The sequence below is a fragment of the Mercenaria mercenaria genome, chromosome 17, assembly GCF_021730395.1.
Source record: "Mercenaria mercenaria strain notata chromosome 17, MADL_Memer_1, whole genome shotgun sequence".
NCBI lineage: Eukaryota > Metazoa > Mollusca > Bivalvia > Venerida > Veneridae > Mercenaria > Mercenaria mercenaria.
Genome location: NC_069377.1, coordinates 2,931,064 through 2,941,235, shown reverse-complemented (window position 1 = coordinate 2,941,235; position 10,172 = coordinate 2,931,064).

Below are 10,172 nucleotides of genomic sequence, written 5' to 3'. Positions count from 1 at the left end.
AGTATTTCTGAATTGTATAAAAAGTGTCCAAAGTAGTACGGAACTACACTGCAACCTTAATGCATATCGAAATACCCAATGTTTCACGTTTGATTTCCCAGACTCTCAACAAATTAAACTGTGAACAAAACAGTGAAATGTCTGTTCTTCAAAACTCTGATGAGACTTTATTTAAGGACAATTACATTTTTCATCTTACTTATATGTGGGCAGATTGTCACATATACCATACTGATTCAGAAAAGCGAAAAACAATATTGGGTTTAATATACCTGATATATTTATCAAGCAGCATTAAATCAAACTGGATAAATGAAAAAAAAACCGTAATTTTTACTTTGTTTACTCCAGTCTAAAACATACTTTTACACATGTTAAATTCGTGAAAGAATGTTCATGTGAGAAGTTTGTGATGTACCTTAAGCAGTTCTTGTATACTTGTCCACGCAGATTTCGTAGTTTGCAAAAGTGATGCAGATGCCTTTGAAATAACTTGAGGCAGATGTTTAAACCGATCTTGCAGGGACGTAACGTCTAGTTCAGCACGTTCTACAGCAACTACCGTGTCTTGTAGCATTAGGACAATTTCATAAGTCGCTCCAACAGATCTGTGTAACGATATCGATAATTCATTTACTCTTCTTAATGAATATTCCAACTGAAAAATCTGGCGCTGAATATTTTCGGCATTCTGTTTCAATTGAATTTTGGATCTTTTTGACAGTTCTACTTGATATCGCAGCTCATTTGCTCTATTCCTGTATCTACTGGCATGTTCTTTCAAATTCTCAGCTTTAGACCAGTAATCTCCTGCAGAGAGTAAATTTTTAGCACCTAAGCCTCCTAACAGTGCACCAGGCGCGACTAGATACCCTACTCCTCCGGTGAAATATCCAATTGCGGCTGCCCCTGCTAACTCCAGAACTCCCCAAGCAGCGGCGGAATCTGCTTCTTCTTCCATTCTACGAGCATGGTACTCCATATCCCGGGCTTCTCGGGCATAAATTTGCGAGCTTTCTTCATTGTCACTTATTTCTTCTTCCAATGAATTTATTTGTATGTCCATTGATTCGCGCTCTGCCTCATTTTCTTTGATTTCATCTTGTAGTTCTCGGATTCTATGCCTGACAGTTTCTATGAGAAGATGATCTTCTCCTTGCAGAGCAATCATGTTGTCAACCACATTTCTAAACGACTGTTTAGCTCTATTCAGCTTTATCGACATATCATTTATGTCAAGTTCGGAGACCGATGTTATTGAGTTAACTATTCTGTAATAATTAAGCAGGTCACTGCCCTCTAACACAACTGCTTTATAATATTTCGTGACTACTTGATCAAACATTACCTTTAACATTTCTACAGAATCGTGCATTTTCGAATCTTGGATACTATAATGTACAGCCATACCGGCCGGAACGGTAAATCCACCAGCTGGGGCTTGTAGAGCCTTTTGAAGATGCCCGTTAGCTAAAAGGTAATCGTATACGTCTAATGGCGAACCTGCATATCCGCAAATACTGAATAGTACGGAAGACTGCAGCAACTTATAAATCTGAAATTAAAAGGATACTTATTCAGCGTCCGGCCTGGGGGGCTTCTTCTGTAATGAATTCATATCATTAGGTGTTCTGCAAAATTACATGAACAAATATGCGTTAAGGCTATTCTTGTATAAACATGTAAAAATATTTAGTATTTTGCCCGATTAGTGTTACTAAATTTTCACGAAATGAGCGTGAATGTCAACGTTGTCTAATCACGTTGACGTCATTTCCTAATATTTACATTCACCCCATTCTTTTCCATTGAAAATTATGACGTTCATTTCTTATGAACAGCAAAAGGAAATGCGCGAAATTTACGTCATCGCTGCTTAGTGATAACCGACCGCTGTTTTTACGACGTCCGCGTATAGTCAGGAAGAACGTTCCTTAGATCACAGGCGCTTGAAGCTCTATCAATAAATATATGCATTACCATATCCCACCCACCTAATATACTAGAGATCTAACCTGCACATATATTTCGTTGAGCTTCAAGCACCTGTGCTTAGATGACGTCTCAGTTATTCCGTGTGTTGAACAGAATGGCCGGGAAGCTGATTTTAATGTTAAATGCCACAAAATTTGTGCAAATTATAATATTATCTTGTTTACAAATGGAAAGGAAATATAATGCAAATATAAGAAATGAAACTATTTTTTCTGTGTTCATGCGAAATGAACGACAGAATAGGATCGGCAAAATCATTTCTTTTCTTAATTGAACTTTGCATCATAGGACAGTGATACGTAAACTTACGTCCTGCCATGGAACGTTCAAATTCATGTTCTTTGGATGCGTATCATAATATCTTTCGGGCTGCGCCCTCGTGATATTATTCTTTCGCATCTAAACTTCAAACAATGATTTTAATTCAAAGCGATAAAGCCACATTTATGGATATACTATTTCTTTCCTTATTAAACTAAATGGACTGTAACAGTGACGACATTTTGCAACAAAGCTGTACTTTCGTTACTGTTATTACGCTATAGCGTCAAATGTCATATCGGCGGGTTGAAAGTTGATTAGGAATATATTTGTTGGGCGTGGTCAAGGATGAACACAGTACTTTTTGGTCCTTGATCGGGATAAATCATACTCAAACAGTGATTGTCCCTTGGATAAAATCACTGTATGTCGTTCAGATGCGTGTTATTATATCACTTGCCGAGTCAGACTGTGCACTCCTTATATAATTCCCAAAGTTCGCACCTCAATTATTTCCGAATAATGATTTGATTTGATTTCAATTTCTTTGATATATTATTTCTAAGAGATATTCATTTTCATAGTTTTTACGTGTTTCTGCTAGAACAGCGTTAACGCATATTCCTTTAATAGTATAACATCAGCATAGTCCCTCTGGATATGTTGGTACCTATTCCTTCATGGCTCTGGCACTTTCCAATCCCTGGGGATTCTGTAAAATGTTATACTAAGAAAAACATAAGTTATACGTATAAACCAGAATATCTCTTTAGATGTTATAATCCCATATATCATAGTAAGTTTGCAATTATTCTTATTTTGGGACAACCGTAATACAGTTTGGGGTAAGGGGCTGGCTAAAAAGTAGATAAATATTCAGGCCTCAGTTTTAAGATACAAGAATAGTCAGTCTATCTCAAATTTGAAGGTAAATAAATGCCTCTATTACCAACAATCAATGTAAACAAGATAACTTCTTACGCGTATTCAGTGACATCAACGAAACAATCTTATGCGGAATTTATAGTTATGTTACACATTAAAGTGTCCTACCAAGATATTTACAAAAAAATGCATATGAAAAATGAAGAGATAAAAATAATTTTGACATCGTGAATTGTTTTATACGGTTTTACCTACCTTCCGGTTCGATTTTATTATATTTTGCAAATGACAACTCATAAAAACACTAAACGAACTGACTTTCTATCGGTCACGTACGAATTCTTTTTGTTTCATTTAATGGACACTAATAAGGCATGCACTGGTAATAAAATGTTCATACTTCCCGTGACCTGATAGAGTTTGTAACATTGTATCACATTGTTTAACCCTTAGCCTGCTAAATTTCTGAAATTGACTTGTCCATCATTCAATTTGGGCAAAACCACTTATTATTCAAAGGGGTGTTCACTGAAAATATACGGACTAAATAGCGAACAGTGCAGACCATGATCAGCAGGCACGGATGTGCAGGCTGATTTGGTCTGCACTGGCCGCAAAGGCAGAATCACTTGCGCCAACAGGCTAAAGGTTAAAGTGTTTTTCATGTAAACCGATTAACACTCAACGAAAATATTACCTGAGACTTCATTTTTTACAAAACTTGGCACGTCGCACTGTCAAAATTCATTTGTAAACCGAAAGTAGATAATTTAATGCAACGTGTCTGATTGCAGAGATAAGTTTGTATTCATACACTAAATTTTAAAGTCTAGTCAATCAGTTATCCAAATAGAGAGTATGCATAATAACATGGTTTGAAAATCACTACTTTCACTACTGCGCATAATCTTACAGGACCAGTGCCTTAAACAATCAAAGACAATAGATACAATAATATTTCCTACTTACTGAAAAATAGTATTTGTGAGAAAATGATTATCGGAAGTAAGATTTAACATAAAAATGATGTATTTTATGTTTCATGTGTTTGTAACTAAAAATATGACAACTGAGTCATTGATATTTTCATGTTAAGGCTTGTGGTTTTATAAATGTGCCATTATTCCTCAGTGACAATTGGGGTGAAAAAAAATGCCCAGAGTTTGATTAAAAGTGCATAATCTGACACTGCGAAATGACAAAAAAAAAAGAAAAGAATGATAAGACAGATGTAGAATTATGAATGGAAGTCCTCTTGGTGTATATCTGTTTGTTCGTTTGCCTGTGGCTTGTTTGTGCTATAAGATCTACAACTTTGATTTAGCACTCTAATTAGCAAAATCCGACCAGTACCCTAAGAGCTAAGATCTATGCACTATATCGGCACGTGTACATTCTAGTACAGTTTTTTTCTTCGCTTGTTCCATTTACATTTAGAATGAATGTGTATGACCTTATATTAAGATCTTATAAGATGGTTTTGGTTCAATGTCCTCGCGCTTCCTTCTTTTCATCCCAACATATATCATTACCAATATAATCGTTATGTAATTAGCAAATTCTGATAACAATTGTTATATAGCAAGTTTAGTTAGGCCTCGATCAGCAAATATTAATAAAAGTTATGAAACTAAAACCGTTATAAAAGAAAGAAAATACCACTTATTTTGTTTGTTTTGAGAAGGTCTGGCAAGTCTCCGTTCTTTTTATAGTTATATCTATTCTTTACCCTGAACGCTAGCGGATTTTGTGGGTGAAATAGATATGATTGTAGGGTTAACGCACGTTTTGTTCGTGTAACAGCATCTGCACGATCCCGTTTGCTAATTACATAACGATTGTATTGATAATGATATATGTTGGGATGAAAGGTAGGAAGCTTGTTGAGTCCGGAGTGGAGTGGGGCTGGAGTGGAATGGATTAGTGTGGAGTGGTGGAGCGAACTCAAGATCCCTGGTTTCATAGTACTGCACCACTCCGGCCGCTCTATGAAGCAAAATAAATTCTAAGCCACCAAACGTGTAAAACAAATTGTTCCTTTTTCCAGAATTTTTCGCTGTGAAGATTGGCATTCAAATTTATGATATTTTTCTCTCTCAGTTTTTAGAAATAATAATATTATTATTTGCCGAATCGGATCCTTTGAAGACTTTGATCATCAATTAAAATCGCCACGGTTTCATTTTCATGTTAATTTTGCAAGTTAATTACCAGGCAATATACAAACAAATACACGTATCTTATTTAATTATATCAACACTTTTATTTTTGTTTGAAATGTACACGCGCGAGAAAACATTCCTTTAATTAAAAAAAACTGGTAATTAATCCGGTTATCATTAAAGGAAATCATGAAATAAATAATTATTAATGAAACATCATTTTTAGACAACTGTGAAAAACACCTAATGAAAATATTGTATAAAATCTTGAGAGAAAAATCTTGTGCCGTCTATTTTCATTGTTCTTCCACAGATGATATTAAGTGTTAAATAATACTATATTACTGGGATTATACGGAACTTTTGCAAGGTAAAAATACTTTTTATATATATTTCTTTTGCAGGGATAAAAATATTCAAAATATGTCAACTGTATTTGTAAGCATGGTTTATACTGATCACTGAATTGTTATACTGTATAATGATACAACACGAACACAATAGATAGAAAGACAATTTTCAACCCTTACCATGCTAAATATCTGTAATGAACTTGTCCATCTTTCATTTTGAACACTACCATTCACTGTTAAAAGGGATGCTTACCAAAAATTACCGACAGAATGGCGAACAGTGCAGATCATGATCCGACTGCACGGCAAAGTCAATCGTGTCCAGCATGAGAAGGGTTAAGGGCGGCAGTACACACCCATTCTCTTCCCTCAGAGGTTCTTCACTGCACTGAGTCCAGCGTACCATGGTAGATCATGTACGTACCCAGGGCCATAGTTTACTGTCTAGAATTTCTAGAAGCTCGAGAAAAACTGGGTGAAAAAAATGCTCATAACTATTATTATCTATAAAATCATTTTTGTTAAAATGTAGCTGGCATTGGTGTCCGCATCCACATACGGCGACACAAAAGTTTTGCACTTCATCATGTTTTAAACCTTATCATGCAGGACAAGGGTGATTCTGCTTTTGCGACCAGTATAGATCATAATCAGCCTGCACATCCGTGCAGTCTGATCAAGATCTGCACTGTTCACTATTCAGTCTGTATCTTTTTGGTAAACACCCTAATGGTACTGTACAAATTAAAAGATGGACAAGTTCATAGAAATAAACAGGGTTACTAATAGGGTTAAATCTCATCACAAGTTTTTGACCCCATGTGATGACCTCACAGAGCAGGATTCATTGCTCTGACATTCATTTTGTCAAAAACATGCGCCTTTTTAATATTGAAATATAATGAGTGAATGTAAGCAAGTTGCATGGAATACTTTAAAACTCTTTGTAAGTAAGTTAGTAAATTGTTTATTATAGTGACATGTGTAAACAGTTTTACAAAGCTAGGTTATAAAAATAAATACAAAATACACCCGACCCAATGAGCCTATATTAAGTCACCTGATTTGTAATTATCACATACAATATTTTCGTGGTCACAAATGAATACAAATATATACAATGCAGCAAGAGCTCTGTGTTCAAAATTAAATATGATGCATGAATATGTTTGTTAAAACTTGAATAACTATATCATATTTACGTAATATTATAATAATGGTAATATCATCTCTACTGTTTTTATCAATTTTTGAGGGTCAAATCATTTATATAAACTTAAACGCCTGTAAAAGTACACTTTGACAATGTACTTAGCAAGTGTGCGAGGTTTGTTCTTAATCAAATGTATCAATTTTCCAGAATTAGTTTTACGTAATGAAATTACTATTCTGAGCCATGTTCAATCTCTGACTTACAGTTTACAAAATTATTGCCTTTTTTTCAATTTAGAAGTATTTTTGGGGGAAAAAACTTAAGTTTACAAGTCAGTATTATGTGGATGGGTATGAACAAGTCGAGCGCTCTGTCACTAGACAGCTCTTGTTGAATATGGCCCTAAATTAAGTGACATTGCTTTTGGAACGATCATTGTCACGGAACGTTGTATACATGTGTATAGCAAAACAAGAGCTTTATTACGAATTGATACACAATGGCCGCAATTGATTCTTTTGACGCATTTTCTTATTACGCAGTTTTACAAAATTAGATCATATAATTACATACAAAATATACTCGGTTCAATGGCGCTGCAATTCCTCTTAAGTTTGAAATTATTACATGTATTCAATAATTACAAAGGTCAATAGTGATTGCAAATATATACAATGAGGTCTGTCTTCGAAATTCAATTTAAAATACTGTTACTGGATTGGCAATGATATGATTTTTAGCTCATCTGATTTGTGAAAAAAATCTACCAGGTATTGTCGTCACTTGATCATCGGTGTCGGCGTCGGCGTTGCTTAATTTTTGTTTGTTTAGGTCCACCTTTTCTCAAACACTGTAAGAGCTACAGCATTGAAACTTTGCACACTTGTTTATGAATATTAGGGGACTATGTAGGCCGTGAACCATATCTCTGATTTGCATTTTGTCAGAATTATGGCCATTTTTGTACTTAGAAAATTTCAGTTTCTTTGCTTTTTTTAATATGCATTTTGTCAAATTTATAGCCCTTTTTTGTACATAGAAACCAAACGGACTATATAAGCTATTTTCTTACAGGCAGACGAGCGATAGCATCCTTAGGTTGTAGTAGTTGTTAAAATTTGGAATTCAAATCAACTGTACCGTCTATCCGTTTCTAAGACTTCAAATTTGTGAAACTACTGATGATTTATTTAAACAATACAAACATTTTTTTTTAGCTTTAAACAATGTGACAATGTTTCTAGCTACAGACATCGAAGATATACTTTGTCGCCTGTATACAAGTATACAAGTATAACATGAATCCACACGGCATATCAGCTTCCTACAATTAATTTATTAACATAAGAGTTCAGGTAAATAAATAAAAGCTGGTTTTTAGCGTTTAATTAATTTCCATTAATAAATCAGACCAGTGTCTTGTGCGGTGGAACAGATGTGACAGATTTTTTTTATACCAATACGTGCTTGTCTACGGCGAATTTTCTGCTGTCACAACACGATGCCGCACTGCCGATTCATACATTTTCTTGCCGGGCTTGTAAAGCATATACATGTACACTGGCAAAGCTAGTGGTAGGGTGACTTCGGCCGAGAAAGTCCACTTTTTCTAGGGGTAACCAGGGCCCGGTTTTTAACAAGGCATGTTATATACCGAAAATGTTCGTTAAAGTTTGTAGATTCTGTAAGTGCCGTCATAAAGTGGCATAAATGGTGGCGAGCTGAGAAATCCAAGATGGCCGCCATAAAATGAAAAAGGTGTTTTCTTTTCATTCAGTTTTGATGAAATAAACTGTTGGCATGCATTGTTGCAACACAAATAACACAAAATTCATGAATATGTAAAACATTTAAATTGTTACATTTAATGGTAAAACATATGTCAAAAGGTCAATTTTCTGCTAAAAATACAAATTTTACCCATTCATCATCATTTATTTGTAGTTTTGAAATCTAGAACTAAGTACTAAAAGATTTCAAAGAATGTCACAAAAAGATTATCTGATACAAAGAATGACAATTATTGATGTTTTACAGTAAAACTGTTGTTAAAGGTACTCATACTAATGTGATTTTATATGCGCATTAAAAGTAGGTGAACAGAAAAGTACTTGAAGAAGTTCATACATATTAATACATGTGTCTAATTTTCTTCCTCAAGTTATTCAGGTATGAAAAATGAAAAACAAATTTTGTGGTCAGTTTCTAGTTCTATTTTATGTTTTGAATTCCCCAAGAATAGGGATTTTTTATCCATTATGAGGTCAAAACATCAAAATAGCTACATATTTGGTTCATTTAAGTAATTGTTTTAAATTCTGTATAATATTTAATAGTACATTTATTTATATTTGTTATCATGGACACGGATAATGTCGTATTATCCACAGACAGGTTTCAATGTTATTCAATTATTGTGCGCATATTACGCATATTTGCATGCAAAAATTATATATACATATATGTATTTGCATAACTTGAAATGTACCTTGGTAAAACATTATAAAACGTTTTAAAACGTTTCGACAATGTCACTGAATAATTAAAAGTCTAATAAATCAGTTTTACAGGAGCTGAAAAAATAATCATCGTCATATTTAAAAAAAAAAATATATATATATATGTGTGTGTGTGTGTGTGTGTGTGTGTGTGTGTGTGTGTGTGTGATCATATTCGGTTTTAAACGTCAAAACTGAAATCAAATTGACACTATTACCCTGCTTATAGGTAAGAAAGTTATCATATATAAACTATTTCTTCAAACCCCTTGTTTAATAGTTGACTGATACCTATACCAAAAGATGATATGATTGGTTGACAAAATTGTCGCCCCATTTTCGTTAGAGAAAAAGGGCAGCGATCCTGTGATGCGTGTATGTGGTCGCACGGTCACATTTTTTTTACACCGGTGAAGTGCGGTGAAAAATGTTCAGTGGAAAGGACTCTAAGCGTGCTGGGGTTACAATTTCTCAGTGATCATTGCTAATGATCAGTGTGAAGTGATCACAGCTCTGAGTACTTTTCACAGAACATTTATCATCTAGTAGTGTTCACGGCACTGTAAGTAATACTTACTGAGTAGTGTTCACGGTACTGTACTGTGAGTACTGCTTACCGAGTAGTGTTCAAGGCACCGTGAGTACTGCTCACTGAGTAATGTTCAAGGCACCATGAGTACTCCTCACTTGGTAGTGTTCCCATTACCGAGGGTACTTCTTACTGAGTAGTATTCACGGTACTGTGAGTTCTGATCACTGAGAAGTGTTCACGGTATTGTAAGTACTCACTGAGTAGTGTTCACATTACCGTGAGTACTGTTCACTGAGTAGTGTTCACTGAGCCGTGTTCACGGAACTGTGAGTA